Raw genomic sequence first — 24,182 nt, 5'->3', positions numbered from 1 at the left:
GTGTATATATGTACCATATTTTCTTTAATGAGTCACCAGTTGATGGAAATCTGGGTTGATTCCCTACCTTGGCTATTGTGAATTGAGCTGTTATAAACAGGGGACTACAGATAATTCTTTCATATGCTTATTACATTTCCTTTGGGCATAGTCCCAGAAATGGGATGGGTGGATCATATGATAGATCTATTTTCTGAGGAATCTCTAGACTGGCTTTCACAATGGTTATACTAGCTTACATTCCCACCAGAAGTGTATTTAGGGTACCTTTTTCTCCACATTAGCAGGGTCTAGAGATGGATTTTTATTATCAGAAAATGAAAGTATGGACCTGGCACTGTGGTGTAGTGGATAAAGCTGTTGCCTGAAGTGCTGGCATCCTATAGGGTGCTGGTTGGAGTCCCTACTGCTCCACTTCTGATCTAGCTCTCTGCTTGTCGCTCCCCCTCTTCGTGGAGGAGCAACACAGGACCCTGCGCTGTTCTTTCATCTGCTCGGCCCTCCCCGGGTTTGCTGCTGGTTCTTCCCGGGTTGGCTACTATCCCTTCCACCTCCGTGGAAGGGCAGTTCCCCCTGGCCACATTCCCCACTTCCGCAGGGGAGCGGCACACCACCGGCCGGTTCTCTCGGGGGCTGCACGGGTTCCCTTAGATGTTCCCCATAGATGTTCCCGGTGCATGCCGTCTCTCTCCTCCTTTATAGTCCTCCTCCGCCAATCCTAACTCGGCTGCCCACACGCCGAGTACGCTGCTCTCCAATCAGGAGCAAGTCCTACAGTTTATCAGTTGAACTGGAGGCAGCTGTGCGGAAGCTGTTTACTTCTCTCCCAGCGCCATATTGTGGGAGAGCAGATGCATAGAATAAGTCCTAATTCGAGTAACCTAGTCTAGTCCGGATTGCTCCCCACAGATCCCCCTTTCTTTTTATTTTTTAGCGTTGATACGCGCCTGTCTTCGGTGTCCCGCGGCACACACTCTGCTCTACTTGCTAGAGTTGCCACAGGCTCTTACAAGTCCTATCAGGCAAACCGAATCCGGGTCCTCTCTTCGCCATGTTGTGAGGAGGTTTTTAGGCGCTGATGCGTGCCTGTGTTCGGTGCCCTGCAGCGCATGCTCTGCTCTGCTAGAACTGCCTGCAGGTGTTTACAAAACCTATCAGGCAAACCGAATCCAAGCCTTCTCATTGCCGTATTGTGGGGGAGACTTATTAGTGTTGGTTTGTGCCTATCTTCGGTGACCTGCAGCTCATACTCTGGTCGAGCTGCTTGCTGGCGCTTACCGCCTTAATTAGGCAGACCGAATCCAAGCCTCCTAATGGTTGTATTGTGGGGAAGCCTTACTGATGTTAATTCGTGCCTGTCTTCGGTGACCTGCGGCGCATAAGCTGCTAGCCGCCCAGGTGCTCATCGCCTCACTAATCGGGCAGACCGAATCCAAGCCTTCTAATTGCAGTATTGTAGGGAGGCCTTTCTATTTCTCTATTTCTCTATCTCCGGGCATTCCTATTTCTCCCATTTTACTTCTGTCTGCCAACATTCCCATTTCTCTCACTTTACTTCTAAACTTCTGTTTCTCTTATCCCTGCGGCTTTCCGGCACCTCGCCCCGCCGGCGGTTCCCGGCTCTGCGCCGCTTCAGCCCGCGCGCCTCTCTCATCTGCGCAGCTTCCCGGCTTTGCGCGGCTCGGCTTCGCGCGCTCCGCGGTCTCCACGCTTAACCCTTTCGCGTCTGAACCACAGCCTCGCCAGCCCCGTTCCCTATCTATTCACGCCCCGTGCTCTCTGCACGCAGCGGCTTCCGCGAGTAACACAGCGTAGCTTACGTGTCCGCCACTAGCATTCAATCTAAGTTCCCCGGGCTAGCCTGGCGAATTCAACCCAGCTCACGTCTCCGCCCCACGGTTTGGCTTCCCGTCCTTTGCTCCCCGGGCTAATCAGATGGATCCCAACCAGGCTCACGTTTCAGCTTCTAGTTTCAACTTTTCACCCCCTATTCCCGGGCTAACTTGAGAATCCCAAAGTGGCTTTCGTATCCGCCTCGGCCTGCCCCCCGCGGCTTCAATTTCCCTAACATTTTTCTCTACCCGGTATGTTTCCCCAAACTTTCCTCCAACAATACTCCTCCCTCATTTCTCCTGGCCTCTCCCCACAGTCCGCATCCAAGTCTGTTTGTTCTAACTTTCACTTTCGCTTTCGACCTTAGAGATTTCTCTCAGCTTCCCCCCGTAGTCCGTATCTGAGTCTATGCCTAGGCTTTCAATAGCTTCTTCCGGCACCTTTTTTGTCCGGCTTTTCCCTAGGCTGTTTGCTAGTCTCTCTCTCCGGTATTTTCCCAGCTCTTCCCGTTTCTTCCCTCCTAAGTTTCATATCCGTCCTAAGTTTCCTATCCGAGCTAGGTTTCCTATCCGAGTCACGGCACCATTATGTCGCTCCCCCTCTTCGTGGAGGAGCAACACAGGACCCTGCACTGTTCTTTCGTCTGCTCGGCCCTCCCTGGGTTTGCTGCTGGTTCTTCCCAGGTTGGCTACTATCCCTTCCACCTCCGTGGAAGGGCAGTTCCCCCTGGCCACATTCCCCACTTCCGCAGGGGAGCGGCACACCACCGGCCGGTTCTCTCGGGGGCTGCACGGGTTCCCTTAGATGTTCCCCATAGATGTTCCCGGTGCATGCCGTCTCTCTCCTCCTTTATAGTCCTCCTCCGCCAATCCTAACTCGGCTGCCCACACGCCGAGTACGCTGCTCTCCAATCAGGAGCAAGTCCTACAGTTTATCAGTTGAACTGGAGGCAGCTGTGTGGAAGCTGTTTACTTCTCTCCCAGCGCCATATTGTGGGAGAGCAGATGCATAGAATAAGTCCTAATTCGAGTAACCTAGTCTAGTCCGGATTGCTCCCCACATCTGCTATGTCCTAGGAAAGCAGTGGAAGGTGGCCCAAGTGCTCGGGACCCTGCACCCACATGGGAAACCAGGAAGAAGCTCAAGTCTCCTGGCTTTGGTTCGGTTCAACTCAGGCTACTGTGGCCAGATGGGGAGTAAATCAGCAAATGGAAGACCTCTCTCTCTCTGTGTCTCTCCCTCTCTGTCTCTGTCTCTGTCTCTCTCTCCCTGCCTCCTTTCTTCCCTCTCTGTAGCTCTGACTTTCAAATAAGTAAATAAAACTTTTTTTAAAAAAAAGCCATAAAAGTATAAGAGAAGCTGCTTCTGCATGTGGTAAGAAAATGATAATGGTATTGTAAAAAAGATGAGGGAAAACTCTGAAAATACAGAATAGCAAAGAAAAATAAGTATTTCAAAATGAAATTTAGACTAAATAATCTAAGATTTGAATTACTTGATAGAAAAAATGATAATCAGCTTTAACACTTTTTAAAAAAGTTTATTTATTTAAAAGGCAGAGTTACAGAGAGAGAGAGAGAGACACAGAGAAAGAAATCTTCAGTCTGCTGGTTCACTCCCCAAATGGCTGCAACACCCAGGGCTGAGCTAGGCTGAAGCCAGGAGCTTCAACCAAGTCTCCCATGGTACTTGGATCCAGGGATCCTAGGTACTTGGGCTATCTTCCACTGCTTTCTCAGATGCATTGGCAGGCAGCTGGATTGGAAACAGTGCAGCCAGGATTAGAACTAGCAACCACAGGGATTCTTGCATTGCAGGCCATGGCACAACCCACTATACCATGTAGCCCCCAAAGGCAACTGATCAATACTTAAAATAACTAAGTTTCTCTCTCAAATATGTGAAGTAACTTGATTTAAACAAATTTACATAGTACTAAATACTAGAAAGTTAAAACGCCCAAACCGATAACATTTCTCTACACCAAATGATGAACGTTCTTAAACAAACAAAAGAATTTAGACCAACTGCACTTAGCAATTACCATAAGAAAATAAATAAATAAATAATAGGTAAGTAAATAATTAGGGATAAATTTAACCAAGGAAGTGAAAGACTTATATCCCCAAAATTATAAACATTAATAAAAGCAACTGAAGAGGGCACAGATAGACAGAAAGATATCCCATGTTCATGGATAACAAGAATATTGCTGAAGTAATATTACTTGAACTAATCTGTTAAACAATATCCATCAAATTTCCAACATCAACTTTCTTTTTGTAAATAATTTTTATTTATATAAGGTGAACAAATTTCATGTGTTGCCTACATATGGATTTAGGAGCACAGTGATATTTTTCACCCTCCCTCTGACCCACACTCCCACCCTGATCATTTTTCATATATAGAAAAAATCCTAAAATTAATATGGAACAAGAAAAACAAATAGTCCAGTGAAATGAATCATAAGCAAAAAGAACAAAGCTAGGACATCGCATTACCTTATTTCAAACTATACTACATGCAACAGTAATTAAAATAACATGGTACTGGCATAAAATTAGACATACTGGTCAGTGCAATAGAACAGAAGGTCAAGAAAAGAACCCATGCAACTATACCAGTTGAACTTCGATAAACATGACAAGAATATACAATGCGAAGGGACAGTCTCTTCAATATGTGATGCTGGTAAAACTGCATATTCAATTATACAACAATGAACTGGGACATTATCTTGCACTAAACATAAAAATTGACTCAAAGTGGATTAAATTATATGAAATGGTACAACTACTAAAGCAAATACAGAGGAAAAGCTATGCAGTGTTGGTCTAGGCAGTATTTTTTTTTAGATTTGACAAAATGCAGACAATAGAAACAAAGACAATGAGATTACATCAAAACTAAAAGCTTCTGTATAGCAAAGAAAGCAATTAACAGAGCAAAGAGATAACCTACAGATTGGGAGGAAATACTGACAATCCACATATGTGATAGGGTTTAATATATAAAATATATAAGTATTCAAACAACTCAAAAATTGGGTCTGAATGAGCAGTTCTCAAAAGAAGGATTTGTACAGATGTTTTTCAAAAGAAGACAAACTAAAGGCTAACCTTAAAAGGTTCAACATCACTAATCTTTAGGGATATGCAAATTAAAACATCACACCTGTTAGAGTGGCTATTCTCAGAAAGACAAAGGATAGTCCAGTGATAGCAAGGATGTGGAGAAAAAGATAACCACCATACACCTTTGGTGGAAACATAAATTAGTACAGTCACCATAAAGTTGAGATAAAATACTAAAACTAAAACCACTATATGATTCATCAATACTGCTTCAAAGTGTCTTACTGGAAAGATTTTAACTTAGTATGTGGAATAAATGTCTGCCTGCCTATATTCATTTCAACATTTTTCATAATAACTAAGATATGAAATCAGCCTAAGTGTCCATCAACAGATAAAAAAAAGTGTGTGTGTGTGTGTGTGTGTATAAAGAAATAACATTTAGACTTTTTTTTTAACATTTAGCCTTTTAAAAGACGAAGAGATTCTATCATTGAGGGCAACATGGATGAACTGGAAAACATTATACCAAAACAAACCATACACAAAAAGACCAATGATCAAGTTCTCACTAATATATGGAAGCTAAAATAATGGAAGTCATAGAAGTAGATGGTAGAATGGTAGTTATCAGAGGTTGGGGAATAGGGGAAAGCAGGGAGATGATAATCTGTGGGTACAAAGCTCAGATAGGCTATTTTAATTTTTGAGATTTAATATACAGTATGGTGACAGAGGTAATCATTGAGTACTATTCATTTCAACTTCACTAAGAGAATAATTCTCAGATGTTCTCACCACAAGAAATGTCAAATATTTGAGATGATGAATAGGATAATTAGTTTGATTTAATCTATCTATATGGTAGTCACAAACCACATAACTTTATAACCTATAAATATACATGATTACAATTTATAATTATAATAAAAAGTAGAAAAATACATGATTAAAATATATTGATCAAGTCACTGTTTCTCATAGTGTACAATGTAATACTTTATCCATTTTAGTATTTTTTTGTTCTAGAACTATTGGTTGAACTCTGTAATTAACACACAATTATTCTTAGGTGTTTAAATTTTAACTGAAAAGTGATCCCTGTTAGGAATTTGGAAAACATTATGCTGAGGGAAATAAGCCAGTCACAAAGGGACGAATATCATATGTTCTCCCTGATCGGTGACAACTAACTGAGCACCAAAAAGGAAACCTGTTAAAGTGAAATGAACACTGTGAGAAATGGTGACTTGATCAGCACTTGCCCTGACTGTCGATGAACAACTTCATACGTTATCCCTCTTAGTATTTTTTTGTTTGTTCTATGTAATACTTTTGGTTGAATACTGTAATCAATACACAGTTATTCTTAAGTGTTGAAACTTAACTGAAAAGTGATCAATGTTAAATATAAGAGTGGGAATAAGAGAGGGAAGAGATGTGCAATTCGGGACATGCTCAAGCTGACTTGCCCCAAACGGTAGAGTTAGAAACATACCAGGGGATTACAATTCAATCCCATCAAGGTGGCATGTACGAATGCTATCTCACTAGTCCAAGTGATCAATTTCTGCTCACAATTGATCATAATGATAGGACTAAGAGCCAAAGGGATCACATAAACAAGACTAGTGTCTGCTAACACTAACCGATAGAATAAAAAAGGGAAAGAACGATCCAACATGGGAAGTGAGATACACAGCAGACTCATAGAATGGCAGATGTCCTAAACAGCACTCTGGACTCAGAATCAGCCCTTAAGGCATTCGGATCTGGCTGAAAAGCCCATGAGAGTATTTCAGGCATGGAAAGCCAAGACACTCTGGCAAAAAAAAAAAAAATGACCTAAATGAAAGATCTCTGCAAGTGAGATCCCAGTGGAAGGAAAGAACAGGTCATCAAAGAAGGAGGTACTGGGCTGGCACCGCGGCTCACTAGGCTAATCCTCCGCCTAGTGGCACCGGCACACAGGGTTCTAGTCCCAGTCGGGGTGCCAGATTCTGTCCCGGTTGCCCCTCTTCCAGGCCAGCCCTCTGCTGTGGCCAGGGAGTGCAGTGGAGGATGGCCCAAGTGCTTGGCCCTGAACCCCATGGGAGACCAAAAAAAGCACCTGGCTCCTGGCTCCTGCCATTGGATCGGCAGCGCGCCGGCCACGGCGGCCATTGGAGAGTGAACCAACGGCAAAGGAAGACCTTTCTCTCTGTCTCTCTCTCTCTCACTGTCCACTCTGCCTGTCAAAAAAAAAAAAAAAAGGAGGATGTACCTTTCTGTGAAGGGAGGAGAGAACTTCCACTCTGACTATGAGCTTGCCTAAATATGATCAGAGTCGGTGAACTCAAAAGGCTTCCATAGCCTTGGCAACTCATGACAAGAGCCTAGGGTGATTACTGATGCCATAAACAAGAGTGTCAATTTGTTAAGTCAACAACAGGAGTCACTGTGCACTTACTCCTCATATAGGATCTCTGTCCTTAATGTACTGCACATTGTGATTTAATGCTTGAAAAGAAAAATCTGTTTTAATTTATTTAATAAAACATTAAAATAAATCTGGATTTGCATTTATTTTTTGCAAATGAATATTAAAAGTTAAACAACAGGGAACCGGGTGGTATACAAATATTTGTATACAAATAGTCTAGCAGCAGGTTTCCTGCCTTTACTGCCTACATACAATAGAAGAAAAATGCATTTGAATTATTGAATCTAAATTACTAAATCTAAAACTGTCTCAGCATTTCATTCTGTCTTTACTTGCACAGACACAGTATGCTCAATTTATACAGATAATCCTAAAAACTTTCAGTAGAAGTCATTTTAGAAACCAGTCTAAATCCCAATTAATTCATTTTTGGAGAACAAAAGGGGGTACTATTTCAAAGCACTTAAAACATGGCTGCTGATTATCATTACCAGTTTTGATAACCAAAGCTTCTTCCCTTCCAAAGACATTAACCCAATTTCCTTCTATTTCTCCTTGTTGCCTTGACTTTGTGATTTTAAGCAAAAGAACTGTAAAAAACTCTTCCGATCCTCTATTTATGAAAGGAAAAGAGAGGATGACTAGATGATGGCACTTGATACAGTAAGAACCTGAAAACTAATTGCCCCCTCCCTTTCCTGCCCAGCTCAAGAGTTTCTGCAAACATTTTTGGAGAACGTCAAAGTGTTGCTCTGACTTTTGCACCATCCAAAGAAGAAAATATGGTTATTTTATCATCACCAGTTACTCAGGACTAAAGATGGTTCATCTCATTAGTAAATGTCCTGTGAAAGATAAACATGAATGGCCAAATGACTAGGGGCGAAGTCTCTCGGAAAATTCAGCGATCCCCTTCATGGGTAATCTTCCAGGGCATCAGGTCATGTGTTGATCTATTGCAATCACAATCTGTAAATAAATATTTTCTTCTTACCTTCCAGCAAATGCTGCGGAACCTGCTGCTTCTCAGCTGCCCATGTTCTGCCCTTGTTACCAAGTAATTGTTGTTTACACGTTGTTCTTCCCATTCTTTCCTACAGGAAAGAAACCAAAGCATGGGAATCCCTTTGTTAGAATTCTTCTGCTTAGAAAGGAATGCTACAGGAAATTAATTTTAAACAAGCCTAAGAAACAAAACTTTTAAATCATGTATATTTAATTGTGTACTGTTTCTGAATGCATGGCTGTCTTTCGGGAGGCAGTTCTGTAGATTTAATGAATATGTAGACAGCTATAATTATGCCCGTGACTGAAATTCATAAAGTTTAAGGAGGCTATTCCATCTCCACTAAAATGCTGGTAGTGAAATTCAGTGAATAAACAAAAAAATTAATATTAATATAAACACTTGACTCCAATACATACTTGACTGCCAAAGATATATTTCAAAAAATACACACAGAAAGGTGAATTGTTGATTAAACTGATTTATCACATGAGATATTCGTGTAGATAAACCTGTTTCTCTTTAATGTTAGGCTGGGCAGTTAAGTATAGTGAGACTACTTACTTTAGCTGTTATTGCTATTCACTATTGAAATCTGCAATTTCGCTCTACATGATCAGTTCTAAAATTTTAACAGATATGGGTAAATTTGAAAAAAAAATTAAAAAATTAAAAACCCTCACTGTAAAAACTGCTAAAGGCAAGCCTGAATACCTCACGGTACCTATGGCTGAGTAGATAAACAACTGAAATACGCCTCTCAGGCATGCAGGCACCAGGGGCCTAACACCTGTGCCTCATTAATATACAAATAAATCTGCTCTTGGGAAACAACTGGAAATTCATTGTCCCAACTCATTTACTGAGTTTGAATAAAGGAATTAGACTGCCAGCACCGCGGCTCACTAGGCTAATCCTCCGCCTTGTGGTGCCAGCACACTGTGTTCTAGTCCTGGTCAGGGCGCCGGATTCTGTCCCAGTTGCCCCTCTTCCAGGCCAGCTCTCTGCTGTGGCCAGGGAGTGCAGTGGAGGATGGCCCAAGTCCTTGGGACCTGAACCCCATGGGAGACCAGGAGAAGCACCTGGCTCCTGCCATCGGATCAGCATGGTGCACCGGCCACAGTGCGCCAGCCGCGGTGGCCATTGGAGGGTGAACCAACGGTAAAAGGAAGACCTTTCTCTCTCTCTCTCTCTCACTGTCCACTCTGCCTCTCAAGAAAAATAATAAAATAAAATAAAATAAAATAAAATAAAATAAAATAAAGGAATTAGACGCATATTCCCTGCATTTTGTACCAAAACAAACACTAACAATCATTTTTTGGGGCCAGCGCTGTGGTACAGCGGGTTAACGCCCTTGCCTGAAGTGCCAGCATCCCATATGGGAGCCAGTTCAAGACCCAGCTGCTCCACTTCTAATCCAGCCCTCTGCTATGGCCTGGGAAAGCAGTAGAAGATGGCCCAAGTCTTTGGGCCCCTGCACTCACATGGGAGACCAGGAAGAATCACCTGGCTCCTGGTTTCAGATCAGCACAGCTCCAGCCGCTGGGGCCAATTGGGGAGTGAACCATTGGGTGGAAGACCTTTCTCTCTCTCTGCCTCTCCTCTCTCTGTTTGTAACTCTGACTTCAAATTAAATGAATAATTCTTTAAAAAAGAATCATTTGTCAACAGTGGAGGCAAGTAAGATTGGCTTTATGAATTTTTCTCAAATTTCATAATGTCACAAATAAACCTATAATTTAAAATTTATCATCAATGCTGAAACCCTGGCAACAATATCTTGAGAGGCTTGCTGAAAAGAAAGCCACTGGAACCTCTAGTCATCCTATCCACATGTGCTTGCAGTCATTACCCACCACACCCTATCATCTGAGGAGAAGACAATCTCGCATACTAGGCTAACAGCCATGGATATGACCAACTGAACGCCTGAAGCTCAAAAATCTGACCACGGGAAAGACGCATCTTCCCCAAAGACCTCCAGAAGTGCAACTGAAGTAAAAAGAAATTGCTAAATTTTGCCTTATATAAAAGCACATCAAAAAGTTCCTGGAAAAAAAAAAGTTCAGCGCAAACTTTTCAAAATGCATGTATGGTTCTATCTTGAGACACATTTTTCATGAATACTCACAATAGAGGTATGTGGAGAGAAGGAGTTTGTGGGTAGGAGGGTGGGAAGAAGAGAGAGGGAGCACAAATAAATAGCAAAACTCTAACAATGATGTCATCAAAATGTCAAAAATTCTATTTATGAACAAATATTTTACATAAATCTCCTCTAACCTCTGCAATAACCCTCTGGAGAGAGTGTTTTTTATCTCCCTTTCCAAATGAGGAAACTAAGGTTCAGAAAAAAACTAAATAATTGGTGGAGAGAAAAAAGGAATGAGAATTAGAAAACACACTTCCCTGGAATAAGATGGAAGACAAGAGACACTAGAAGGACACATGATACTCCAGATATTATGGGCAAAATTGCTTCTAGCAACAAGGCAAGGTTGAAATCCGTGATTTCTTCCCCAAATGTTTCATTTTTGAGTACCAAAATTAAGGACATAGAGATGAGTTTTCACCAGTTGCACTCAGAAGGTAGGTTAACAACAGCTGTTGTGAGGGTTCATAACCTGGGTCATTTAGGTGTACAAAAGCCTTGAATGGAATAGTTTAGAGGCATGGGCATTGAAGGGTTCCTTTTAAAGGCTGGAGTGCCATCTAGTGGTAACTATTCTACCTTGCAGGCACTGGGTCCCTGAAAACAATCAGCACCAAGTTGGGAGAGGCACCCTATGTAGGTTTCATCTCTACACTGATGTTAATGGACCAGAGGCTGTCATGGAACTACTGTGTTGAGGACTCTGAACCTATCCCTGTCCTCAGAAAGGAACACTGTGCCTGACTAAAAACAACAGCCATCAGTGTCATCATCATTTCTCAGGGAATCAAACTTTCACAGCAGCAACTGATGCCCTCCCCCTTAAGAATTCCTGCTTAGATAGCGCCTCGTCCTGAAATAGTTTTCTCTGACACGGAAATGCACTAGACTATGCAATGAATCCTTATAAATAGTAAGTACATGTAGCTGATGATTACAGAGGAATATCTATTTCTAATTATATTAAAGTAATATTTTCCAAAGATATGAACATAAATTTGTATGAGACTAGAATATTTTTTTCTGTCACAAAGGCGTTTAGTTTATTCTATCACGGATACTCCGGGGTTCACATTTCCAGACGCCGCTCCTCCTTTACAGAAGTTCAGGGAAGGGACAGCAGCTGGCCGCCTGGGGGCGGGGGGCTCCTGGGCTAAGACACTGCCCTGTCTGGCTCTCCTGGTGGGAAGTTCCCTCCCCTGCACCCCCCCCGGCCTGTCCCCCCAGGCCCGGAAGCCAGGGGCCACCTCCTGGGGTCCCTGAAGACCACTGGGCTCTGCCACCTGGCCCTGGCACTGCAGAGTGCCCCCACCGCGGGAAAAGGTGGGGAGGGAGGAGAACCCCAGTTCCAGGGAGCCGGTGTGCCTACTCAGGCCTTGGAGGCCTGGACACACCTGGGCATGCCCACTGTTCTCTGAGGGTCTGGCTGGAGTCCCCCGCCCACCCTCGGCCCCAGCTGCTTGCCAAGAGACCAGGATATTGTGCTTTGGGGTCAGCGCTGGGGTGGGGATGGGGTGGGGACTAAGGAGCTTGTGCTTTAGCAGGGGGTGCCGACCCCCCCATACACACTCGGGGTGGCTGGGGGCTAAGGCACGGGCCAGGCTGAGACTCCCCCCCAAAGCAGGCTGGTGGTGACGCTGTTGGAAGGGTATAGTGTGGGGCGACTCCCTTTGGTCCTCCCCACCCCACACCGGAACCTCCCCTAAAATGCTCCACCTGGAAAGCGAGATCGTCGGGCACAAGGTGTACACAGAAGTCAGAGCCAGGGGGCAGAAAGGCTGGTAATGGGGGGGAGAAGGCGAGAGGTGTGGGGGTGGGGAAGAAGCCTCCGTGTGCACATGCTCGCACACACTCGTGTACACACACTTGTGTACACACACCCTTGCCCTAGGCGAGAACGAGAGGAATGGTGAGAAAAAACTGCCAGTGGCCCAAGCAGACCCTGCTCTGGCCCTGGGGGAACCAGGCCCACCCAACCAGCCAAGGCCAGGGACCTCCCTTGAAATACAGCAGTGGGGGGGGGCAGAGAAGTTGAGGGAGGGAGGGAAGCAGGTCAGACCCGTGGGGCCCGAGTCAGGAACACACAGCCACACTCCACACACACGCACGCGCACTCCGCTTGCCTGCCCAGCACACGTCCCCCCCATATCCTGCCTTCCACAGTGTGCCCCCACCCCCACTGGGGACCTGCAGGTGGGCTGGTGGGGTCAGTCCAGTTGGTTTGAAAAATAAAAGGAAATCTTATACTTCAATATTTCAGTAGCTAAAAAAATGTTCTGTACACGGGTAGGGGCTGGGCCCTGTCCCGGGTGGGTGGTGGCAGCAGGGCAGGGGTGGGGGGCGGTAAGCAGAGGAGAGGACAGCAGCCCCACCCCTCCAAGCCTGCTCCCCACCCCCCATTCCAACCCAGGTCCCACTCTGCCTCTTTTACCTTCATTCAAGTTGCGCGTGCGCATGCACACACACACACACATACACACACTCACACACAAGAGGCTCCTTGGCTGAGGATCTCCCTCCCTGGGGCTCCAGGGGACACGGGCTGGATAGAGGGGTGAGAGCAGGTGCTGGGCCGCCACCCCCAGCCACCTTAGGCTGCTTGTGGCATTGCTCTGAGCCTGTTGGCTCGGCTATACCACAGGCAGTGCCCACGGCTTCACCTGTCCCGGCCCCCAGGCGCAGGGACTGAAGAGGAGGCAGGAAGGCGCTTTGGAGGCCTGGAAGCACTGGGGGATGGGTGGGGGTGCAGAGGGGTCCTGAGCGACCCCTCCAGTCTCAGAGGAGGCTGAGGAAGGACTTCCACCAGGCAGGCCCCTGCCCCGTGCCTGGACTGGTGGGGGGGCACAAAGCTTGGGGTGAGGGAAGGGGGGAGCCATGTGTGGAAGAAGGAAACCCAGGCCTGCCCCCCGCCCCTGCCTGCCCGCCCTTGCCGGCCCTGCCCACCCCGGCCAGCAGCTCACACTGGGGGAAGGGGCTGGGATGGAGGAGGGGACCCAGGAACATGCAGCGACCCCCTCGGGGCCTGGGGAGGGACAGACAGTAGCTCCTGACCAAGGTGTGTGTGAGGACATGGGGGTAGGGGAGCGTGACGGACCCCCCGGGTGAGGTGGGGGGAGTGTGATGGCCCCCCTGGGTGGGGTGGGGGAGTGTGACAGACCCCCGGGGTGGGGTGAGGGGAGTGTGATGGCCCTCCCGAGTGGGGTGGGAGAGTGTGACGGCCCCCCCGGGTGGGGTGGGGGAGTGTAACGGCCCCCCTGGGTGGGGTGGAGGAGTGTGACGGCCCTCCCGGGTGGAGTGGGGGGAGTGTGACGGCCCCCCCGGGTGGGGTGGGGGAGTGTGACAGCCCCCCCCCAGGTGGGGTGGGGGAGTGTGACGGCCCCCCTGGGTGGGGTGGGGGAGTGTGACGGCCCCCCCGGGTGGAGTGGGGAAGTGTGACGGCCCTCCTGGGTGCAGTGTGGGGGCGCGGTTACTGCAGGGCCTAGGCCGAGGGGCCACCTCGCCCCATAGCTGGCCGGCTGGAAGCTGTACTCCCCGCCCGCCACCTCCGGCTCCATCTTGCCCGAATCCCTGATGCAGGCGGTGTAGGGTCGCCCTCGGGTGAGCAGCTTCAACTTGGGCATCCAGCTCTGGCGCACGACCCGGCGAGCGTTGGGGCACACGCCGGCCGCGATGGCGTTCCTCTTGCTCTCCTTGAAGTTCCGGCAGTGGTTCTTGAGGGCGTGGAGGGCGCGGCTGTCTAGTGGTTTGCCGGTGCCACAGCTGGGGGCCAGTGCGTTCCGGTCAAAGGAGGAGGCAAGGAGCGGCTGCGGCAAGACCTGGTGCCGGGTTCCTGGGCTGCGCCCTCGTGATGCACACCTTGGCGCCTGCCACCAGCTCCGGCTTCTCTGAGGGGCCGCCTTCCTCCTGGAGCTTGGGGTGACAACAGGTGCTGATCTGGTCGAGGAGCTCAGCCGGGAGCGACGCCAATCTTGCCGCACCCGGATCCGACTGTGGGTTCCGGGAGGGCCTCAACCTTCTCGGCTGTCGGGCCCACGTTCATCGCGCTGTGCACGGTGTACCTGTTGCAGATCTGCCGGCACTGCTCGTCCGAGCCTTCCTCCCCCGCGTCGTCCTCCTCCTGGTAGGAGTCGGGCTGTCGCTGGTGTAGGCGCTCCAGGTGCCTGGGCCCCTGCGGTCCGACGTGCTGGGCCCGCTTCCCACGCCCGCAGCGGCCACCACCGCCCCGCTGGCCGGCTGCCCTGCCCCCACCCCCGCGGCAAAGGCCACCCCGGCGGGGACCTGCTGCAGGGGCTGCCGGTTGGCCGCCAGGTCCAGCATGGAGAACTTGGCCATCTTGCGGCTACCGCCACTGCCGCCGCCGCCCCTGGCCTCCTTGGGGCCACCGTCCCACAGCTGTTTGGCCGCGGGCTTGCACTGCAGCGAGTCCGACTTCTGCTGCTCCTTCCTGACCTTTGAGACCAGGGGCAGCGGCGAGCTGCAGGTGGGCCAGCTGGAAGTGTGCGCCACGGGGCTCTGTGGCTCGGAGGAGGGTGCCCCTAGGTGTGCAGGCCCTGCGAGTCGCCGCTCCAGGAGCTCACCTTCAGGAAGAACTCGGCGCCTCTCTCCAGGATCTCCTGGATCTGCAGGAAGCCCGCTGTGTCTGTGAACAGGAACTGGTCCCCCACGTTCGTGCTCAGCGGCCCGTGTAGCAGAAGTTCAGGGTCTGCTGGAAGGACTGCGGCTGCACGGCCGCCGGCAGCTCCACCATGGTGCTGCGGCTGCTGTTGAACAGGAGTAAGAGCTGCTGGCGGCCAGCACGGCCTGACCCCTGACCACCACCGACACGTCACAGGGCAGCCCTGCAGCCGCTGTTCTCTGAGGCACTCCAAGATGCCATGACCGAAGTTGGGGATCTCCATCTGCAGGCTCTGCGCCATGGTGGGGCTGCGCCATGGCGACTGAGGCCTGGCCTGAGCCCTGGGCGCGCCCCCTGCACTGGGGCCTTGGCTTCCACCTCCATGGCCTCCATGGCCTCCACCTCAACAACAGCGGCAGAGGCGGTGGCCACTCACTGCTAAATTTAATTGTTTTAAAAAATGATGTACAGCCGGCGCCGCAGCTCAGTGGGCTAATCCTCCGCCTGCGGTGCCGGCACCCCAGGTTCTAGTCTGCTACACGGGTCTGGGCGCTGGATTCTGTCCCGGTTGCTCCTCTTCCAGTCCGGCTCTCTGCTGTGGCCTGGGAGTGCTTTTTTCCCTCCATAATGAAACATCAGGGCACATCACTGACACATTTTAAATACATATAAAAACAGAATGCACAATTATCATCAGCCTAATACGAATATCTTCATATGTCTAGATGAAACATGTTCCCATATGAGGAGGCCCCACTGAAACAAAAGCAAAGAACACTTCCCTGCATGAGGACTGACTGCTAGAGTTACGATGATTTTTAGGTTAAGGTTTGAACTGAGAAATCCTGAGATTCCACCTCAATATCCACAAGGACATAAAGAACTGAATTTAAAAAAACCTTATGGACTTTCAGATATAATGCCTGATTTTCTACAAAAACATATATTTTTCCTTCAAAACTAAAATTTAGCAGTCTCTAAAGTCACATTAAAGTAGGGAAATTCAATTATTCTTTCATAAAAGCAATCAAGAAAATGTGCATAAGTTTAACTTTATGGAATGTTTTACCTCATTTTTTAATTTCATAAAACTGTAATATATAATAGGTAATTCTGTTATTTTTTTAAAACAGGATCAACATTTAGGAATGAGGTGAGGAAAGGACACTGTACCAGGAAATCTCTGTGAAATTATCTGAAGTGAATAAATTTTTTATTCTGTGGTCTACTGTGACTTCTTTTGATTTTTTTTCTTGATTTACTTGAGAGACAGAGAGATATAGAGTGAAACAGAGATAGAAAAAAAGATGACCCATCCACTGGTCCATTCCCCAAATGGCTGCACAGCCAGGCCTGGACTAGCCCAAAGCTGGTAGCCAGGAATTCAACCCACAGCTCCAATATGGGTGGTAGGGACTCAAGTACTTTGGGCATCACCACTGTCTTCCAGGGTCCACCTTGGCTAGAAGCTGAAATCGGGAACTGGAGCTAGGGATCAAATTTAGGTACTCCAATGTGAGATGTAGGCATCTTAACCGATAGGCTTGCCCCTAAAGGCATTTCTGATATCATCAATACATAAGGAAAAATTCCCTTCTTTGAGACGTTTCTCTGCATATCTCCCCCACTCTCTTATTACTGCCATCCTACCTCATTTATGTTGGTATGTAGGATAACTGACATAAGCTTGATGTCTAGCTTTCTACAACAAGGTAAAGAATTGGCCACACAGTTTGTAATGTAAGCAGTACTGAAAAGGAAATACTTATACAGTCAAGAACAAATTTTTTTCCAACAATTTAAAAATAGGCATTTATTTAGTAAAATCCCAAGTCCTAATTAAAAGGTCCTTTTTATCTTTTTAAAAAATGGATTTATTTATTTGAAAGGTAGAGTCACAGACAGAGAGGGAGACAGAGAGAGATCCTCTTTCCACCAGCTCACCTCCTAAATGGCCCCAATACCTAGGGCTGAGCAAGGCCAAAGCCAGGAGCTTGGAAATGCATCCATTCTCCCACATGAGTGGCAGGGGCCCAAGTACTTGGGCCATCCTCCACTGCTTTTTCTTCAGGCATTAGCAGGGAGCTGGATCAGAAGCAGAGCGTCTGGGACTGAAACCTGCCCTTGTACAGGGTGCTGCTGTCAAAGGTGGTGGCTTAACCCATTGCACGATGATGCTGGTCTCCATATTATTTCTTAAAGCATGTTTTCCAACACTAGATGGACTTATGGAATATTATAAAAATAGAAATAGATGTTTCTGTTAAATGTTTTCTTTTTAAAGATGAAAATAAGTTACATTTTAAGTGAATCCATCATTCACTGTACAAGTTCTATACCACCACTATCCAACAAAATTTTCTGAGAACACAGAAATGTTCCATAACTAAGTGTCCAAAATGGTAACCACTCATCACACATAGTAACTAAGAAGTTGAAATATGGCTAATGCAGTTGAAGAATTACATATTTTATTTTACACACACACACACACACACACACACACACTGGTTTTAAAGCAAAACTGTAAAGTTTCAAGGAATATAAAGATAAATCTACACATGATACATAATCATATGTAGTACAACTGGAGAAAGAAAACAAACATTAAAAGTAAAAAGGTTCAGACATTTGACCTGGTGCTTAAAAAGCCAGTTAACATGCCCACATCCCATATCAGTGTCTGATCTGAATCTCAGTTCTACCCCCATTTCTAGCTTCCTGCTAATGTACATTCTGGGAAGCAGCAGGTGATAGCTCAAGTACTTGGGTCTCTGCCACCTAGGAGGGTACCTGAATTGGTTCTCAGCTCCAGTGTTTGCATGGCCTAACTGCCACTGTGGCATTTGGAGAACCAACTAGGGGATCTAAGCTTCCTCTCTCTCTCTCTCTATCTCTCTCTCTCTCCTAGGGGGTCTAAGCTTTCTCTCTCTTCTCTCTCTCTCTCCTCTTTCCTGTCTCACTGAGAGTGTGTGTATTTGTGCATTTCTGTGTAACTAAATACAATTCAATTTAAAAAAACACTTTAACTAATACATGTGGTCAAATAAATCAAAATAATTCCTTAAAAGAGGCTTTTATACAGTATGTCATAATTCTAAATGCATAGTGGCACTAGTCAGAACTATCAGGTAAGCATGTAAGAGTTTCTTTTTCCTTCCCATCCCTCTCATTGCCTTTTCCCATGGTATTTCTGTCACCACCACCACCCTCAGCCACTGTCTCCTCTCACCAAACTCTTGTCACATACACATGTGAAAGTGAGGAAAGTCCATCTTCAGTGGCAACGGTGTTAGTTCCAATGGTGGCATTGCTGGAAAGACCCTGACCTAGATATGGATATAACCAGACACAGCAACAGATTGTCTAAAAGAACCAAGAAAGGACAGGTTAAAAAGAAAGTAAATGGGTCATGTGATCAACTTTAGTTGAAGGTCAAATATGTACTTCAAATTTGTTGGGATTAATGTACTTGAATAAACAATTCGCAGAGGCTTATGGAGATGTACATCACCACCTAAGCCCCCTAAAAAACTCACTAAAATCATTACAAGGTGAACAACCCTATCCAAAATGGTTAGGATTCAGAAGTGCTTCAGATTTTTAAGATTTTGGAAGATAGGCATAGACTTTACTGGCTGAACATCCTTCATCCACCTGCAGCGCCAGGCAGAATACCAATACATTCCAAAACTTTAAAGTTGTTTTCGCCCATATGTGGTGTACAGTTCAAAAATATATGGTTATGTGTCCCTACATTAAATAATGGTTTTGTCTGTAGACCTCTCCTTTCTATTTTAGAGGCATTTCTCATATGCCCATCAGGGCTATCTGTTACCAGTCCATTTAATGCTCATACAGTAGTCCTCATTTATGTGCAGTTTCGCTTTCTTTGGCTTGTTATGCCTGGTCCATGAGGGTCCAAAAATATTAAATGGAAAATTCCAGAAATAAACAATTTCAGAGTTGTAAACTGTATGTGGTAATGAGTGGCGTGATGAAATCTCATGCCATTTTGCTCTGTCTTGCCCAGTGTATCCATGTTGTGCACACTACCACCCATTAGCCACTTGGGAGCCATTTCAAGTCATCAGAGTGGCTGTTAGGGAGTCACAATGCTTATGCTCAAGGAAGCTTTATTCTGTTTAATAATGATTCCAAAGGACAAGAATAGTGATGCGGTAATTCAGGTATCTCACAGAAAAGCAAACTAAAAAGGTAAAACAGTTTGACTTATTAAAAAATATATATATACCCTGACGTTGACCTACATTAGAGATGAAACTTTTATCAATGATCTTGTGAGGCGAGAAAAAGAATGTCAGGCTACTTTAGCCTTGTACCTAAAATTACAGAAGTTTCAGCCATAGTGTGTGATAGTAAGGACTTAGTTTGGAGGGCCAAGGCGTGAATTTTCTGTGGTTTCATGCATCTACTGATGTACACAACACTCCTGAGGTCTTGGAATGTACTAGGGAATAAGAGGAGACTACTGGACATTAGCTTTTAGAAATCTCAAATCTATACACCCTTTGTCATTTGCTCAGACTTTACACTTATTGCATATTTCAGTCTATTTGACATCATAAACTATCATCTTCTTAAATTTTAAATAAAGGGAGAAATGAGAAATAAGACTAAATGGAAGAAAATAGGATTGATTGGTAAAGTCTTCCTGTGATGAAATATACTTTAATCAACAGACCTTTCAGCCATTCAATTATTCTCCTCTATTTCTAAGTTTCTGATTATATTCTGGTTGGTTAGAGTATGCTGGTTCACTCTCCAAGTGACTACATCGGCTGGGGCTGGTCAATGCTAAAGCCAGGATCCAGGAACTTCATCTGGGTCTCCAACATGGGTGCAAGGGCCTGAGCACTTGAGCCATCTTCTACTGCACCATCTTTCCCAGAAACATTAGCTGGAAGCTGGATCAGAGTTGGAGCAGCTGGGATTTGAACTGGTGCCAATATGGGATGCCAGCGCTATAGGCAGCAGTTTAACCAGCTGCACCACAGTGCTGGCTCCAGGAGTAGTATTTTTCTTACTAATTTTTCAAAAACAGTTTCTCCAAATCACAATGAAAGATTAACCATTTTCTTTTTATTTCCTTTTCCAAATTAAATTTTCATCAAAACTCTGTTAGCTATAAGTGACCCTATTACAAAAATTTTAAACTATTTTAAAGTTCAAATACTTTAACAGAACCTAAATCTGGTCCTGATTTTCCCTTTGGTATATTAAATTTGCTATTGTGTTATCTATATTCCTAATAATTTGAATATTCCCCCAATAAATGCCATAAAAATTTAATTATATGACCACAGATAACTTTACTTTTTTATTTTTTGACAGAGTGGACAGTGAGAGAGAGAGACAGAGAGAAAGGTCTTCCTTTTGCCATTGGTTCACCCTCCAATGGCCGCTGTGGCCAGCACACTGCAGCCGGTGCACTGCGCTGATCCAAAGCCAGGAGCCAGGTGCTTCTCCTGGTCTCCCATGTGGGTGCAGGGCCCAAACACTTGGGCCATCCTCCACTGCACTCCCAGGCCAAAGCAGAGAGCTGGCCTGGAAGAAGGGCAACTGTGACAGAATCTGGTGCCCCAGCAGGGACTAGAACCCGGGGTAATGGCGCCACAGGTGGAGGATTAGCCAAGTGAGCTGCGGTGCCGGCCCCACAGATATCTTTTTATGAACCAAATAGATGTTTCCAGAAATATTACTGTAAAATTGAGCTTTAACACCCCCAAAAATCTCATTTTTCTATACAGCCTTTATAGTAGTCCCATTAGGTGGTGATGGCAAAGTGACTTGGTCTGTACACACATGCGAGAGACCTAAATTGAGTTAATAGCTCCTGGCTTTGGTTCCAGCCATGACAGCCATTTAGAGAGTGAACCAATAGATGGGAATTCTCTTTCTGTGTTTGCCTCTGTTTCTTTCCATCTCTGCCTCTGAGTTGAGTACAGAAAATACTATGATTAGAAATGGCATCTAGTGATATAGAAGCAGGAAAATGGTTGTTCCTTCTTTAGAATCTATCAGCAGCTCTGATGGCATAGGAGAAAGGGGGCAGTAGTAAAATCACTAAACAAATCACTTTGGCTTTATTCATTTCTCTTATGCCCTTCCACCCTCACTCAAATCTCTCATATTGTGGCTCCTAGGCTTCCTATCCGAGTCACGGCACCATTATGCCGCTCCCCCTCTTCACGGAGGAATGACACTGGACCCTGCGCTGTTCTTTCGTCTGCTCGGCCCTTCCCGGGTTTGCTGCTGGTTCTTCCCGGGTTGGCTGCCAACCCTTCCACCTCCGTGGAAGGGCGGTGCCCCATGCCACTTTCCCCACTTCCGCGGAGGAGTGGCACACTGCCGGCCGGCTCTCTCGGGGGCTGCTCAGGTGTTCCTTCAGATAGATGTTCCCCTTAGATGTTCCTGGTGCATGTTGTCTCTCTCCTCCTTTATAGTCCTCTTCCACCAATCCCAACTCTGCTACCCACACGCCAAGTACACTGCTCTCCTCCAATCAGGAGCAGGATGGCTCCTGCAGGTTACTGGTCGAACTGGAGGCAGCTGTGTAAAAGTTGTTTACTCCTCTCCCAGCGCCATATTGTGGGAGAGCAGATGCATAGAATAAGTCTTAATTCCAGTAACTTAGTCTAGTCCGAGTTGCTCCCCACACATATGGGGAAAAAAGTCTGACGTACAAAGTACAAAGGAGATAAGTAGGTTCTAGGTGTGGTAACACAGAGAAAGGATGGAGCAAAACAGTAGCTACCTTGGAGAGTGTGAACTTATTACTGTGCTCTAAAGAAAATCCAGAGAACAGGAAGTCTAAGTCTAGTTCTGTGATAGCAGAATTGTGCTGTTCAACATAACTTTAAGACCTAAAAGGACATTTTAAAAAGAAGTGAGAGCTCAGAGTGTGCAACTATCCTGTTTTGCTTCTAAAGGGCATGCACCTGAATTAGTTTCCTAATCTGAACAGGTTGACTAGAATAAAGTTTTTGGAGCTGTTTGAGAATATGTCAACCAGACTAAACCACTTCTCTATCTCTGAATACTGTACATATAACCCTAGAATGTAAATTGTATCCCTATACACAGATGATACTGGGGCATATTTTAACTTTCAACATTTTTCTCAGTAACAAGCTATTTTTAATATCATAGCTATCTTACTGATGTTCCTTATATTTCTAGGCACATAATACCCATTATCAAATATTTCAAATAGTGTGTGATCTCATTTTCAACTCTCAGTTAAATATTTTGATAAGATTCAAATATAACTAAATTTAAAACTTTAATAAAATAGCAGTTCATGCAAAGTAACACTGTCACCACATGAAATAGATACTCAGCTATGTGACTACCCATATTGTGGGTCACATTAGCTATCTTTATCAGTAAGGCACAATTCTGTCATTGACTAAAGTAAAACCAAATCTAACCCACTCTCAAACTGCAGAAGAAGCCAAAAGGATACATTCCTAAGGAGCAGAAAATGAAGATTGTGTTCCTATCACTCATCTCCCTGCAAACTCCTGCCCCTCTAGAGTGCTGAGCATCAGATCTTCCTCCTAAGTACCATTTAATTTCAATTACCCCATTTGGTCTTTTCCAGATCCTTGATAAAAGCTTCCACTGTAACCCCAGTTATCAGCTGTGTTAGTTATTTCCAAGTATCTCTCTCTTAACTAAAGCACAAGTTCTCCAAGAGGAGGAGCTTGTGTTTGGATTCCTTTGGGTCTATTAGTTTTTCTTTTTTAAAAGATTTATTTATTTGAAAGAGTTACACAGAAAGAGAAGAGGCAGAGAGAGAGAGAGAGAGAGAGAGAGAGATTCTTCCATCCAATGGTTCACTCCTCAGATGGCCGCAAAGGCCGGAGCTGTGCCAATCTGTAGCCAGGAGCCAGGAGCTTCTTCCTGGTCTCCCATGTGGGTGTGTGGGTGCAGGGGCTCAAGGACTTGGGCCATCTTCTACTGCTTTCCCAGGCCATAGCAGAGAGCTGGACAGGATGTGAGCAGCTGGGTCTCAAACCAGCACCCATATGGGATGCCGGCACTTCAGGCCAGGGCATTAACCCACTGGACCACAGCGCCGGCCCCTGAGTCTATTAGTTTTAACACATAGGCTTGTCTACAAAGGAAGTACAAGAAAGATATGCAAAATGACTGAAGATGTATTCTCTTGAGTAGGGAGAGAGAGAGAGCTCTGAAAAGTACTTGAAAGCCCTGGATTAACAATAAAATGAGAAAACTAACTGCTACAGCAGTCGGCATTGTGGCACAGCAGGTTAAAACCCTAGCCTGTAGTGCCAGCATCCCATATGGGCGCCAGTTTCTGTCCCAGCTGCTCCATTTCCAATGCAGCTCTCTGTTATGGTCTGGGAAAGCAGTGGAAGATCTCCCAAGTCCTTGGGCCACTGCACCCACGTGGGAGACCTGGAAGAAGCTCCTGGCTCCTGGCTTCAGATCAGCTCAGCTCTGGCCATTGCAGTTATCTGGGGAAGTGAACCAAAGGATGGAAGATCCCCCCACTCTGGCTCTACCTCTCTCTGTAACTCTGTCTTTCAAATAAACAAAATAAATCTTAAAAAAATTAACTGCTGCCACTGTGTCCCAACAATCAAGGCAATGTGTCTACAAAATAGACAAATCTTAAATCTCCATTTCTAATAAAATTTCTTTGAAAATTTCTCCCTTAAACCATATTGTTGAGTATAACAGCCTGCTGTGAAGTCAAATATCAGATAATGAAAATTAGAGTTCAATATATTACTACTAAGCAAGTTAGTAAGTAAATAAATAAGAAGTTGTAAATTTTTAAAAAGGTTTCCACTTTTGAATGTTTATGCAATATTTCCTCAAATAACTTCAGTATTATTGACCAAATATGTAGGTTATGTTATGTATTTTTACCACCATACCTACAAAGCACAACACACTAATATATATTACCAACAGTGACCCCATGGCACTGACGGGGGGAGGCATTTCAACCTGGAATACAGTGCCAACAACAACAAAAAGAAGTCTGTGTAGGGGAAGGGACTGATTCAGAGCAGCTT

General features: G+C 45.7%; 1 pseudogene; it reads right to left on the bottom strand.

Moving 5' to 3' along the window:
* Window positions 1-13,959: 13,959 nt before the first annotated feature.
* LOC138847947 (nucleus accumbens-associated protein 1 pseudogene) lies at window positions 13,960-15,537 on the bottom strand (annotated as a pseudogene).
* Between the last annotated feature and the right edge of the window lie 8,645 nt (window positions 15,538-24,182).

This window comes from Oryctolagus cuniculus, unplaced genomic scaffold (genome assembly GCF_964237555.1).
Source record: "Oryctolagus cuniculus unplaced genomic scaffold, mOryCun1.1 SCAFFOLD_55, whole genome shotgun sequence".
NCBI lineage: Eukaryota > Metazoa > Chordata > Mammalia > Lagomorpha > Leporidae > Oryctolagus > Oryctolagus cuniculus.
Note: the sequence above shows the minus strand (reverse complement) of the source record. Positions and strands in the feature narration are given on the sequence as shown.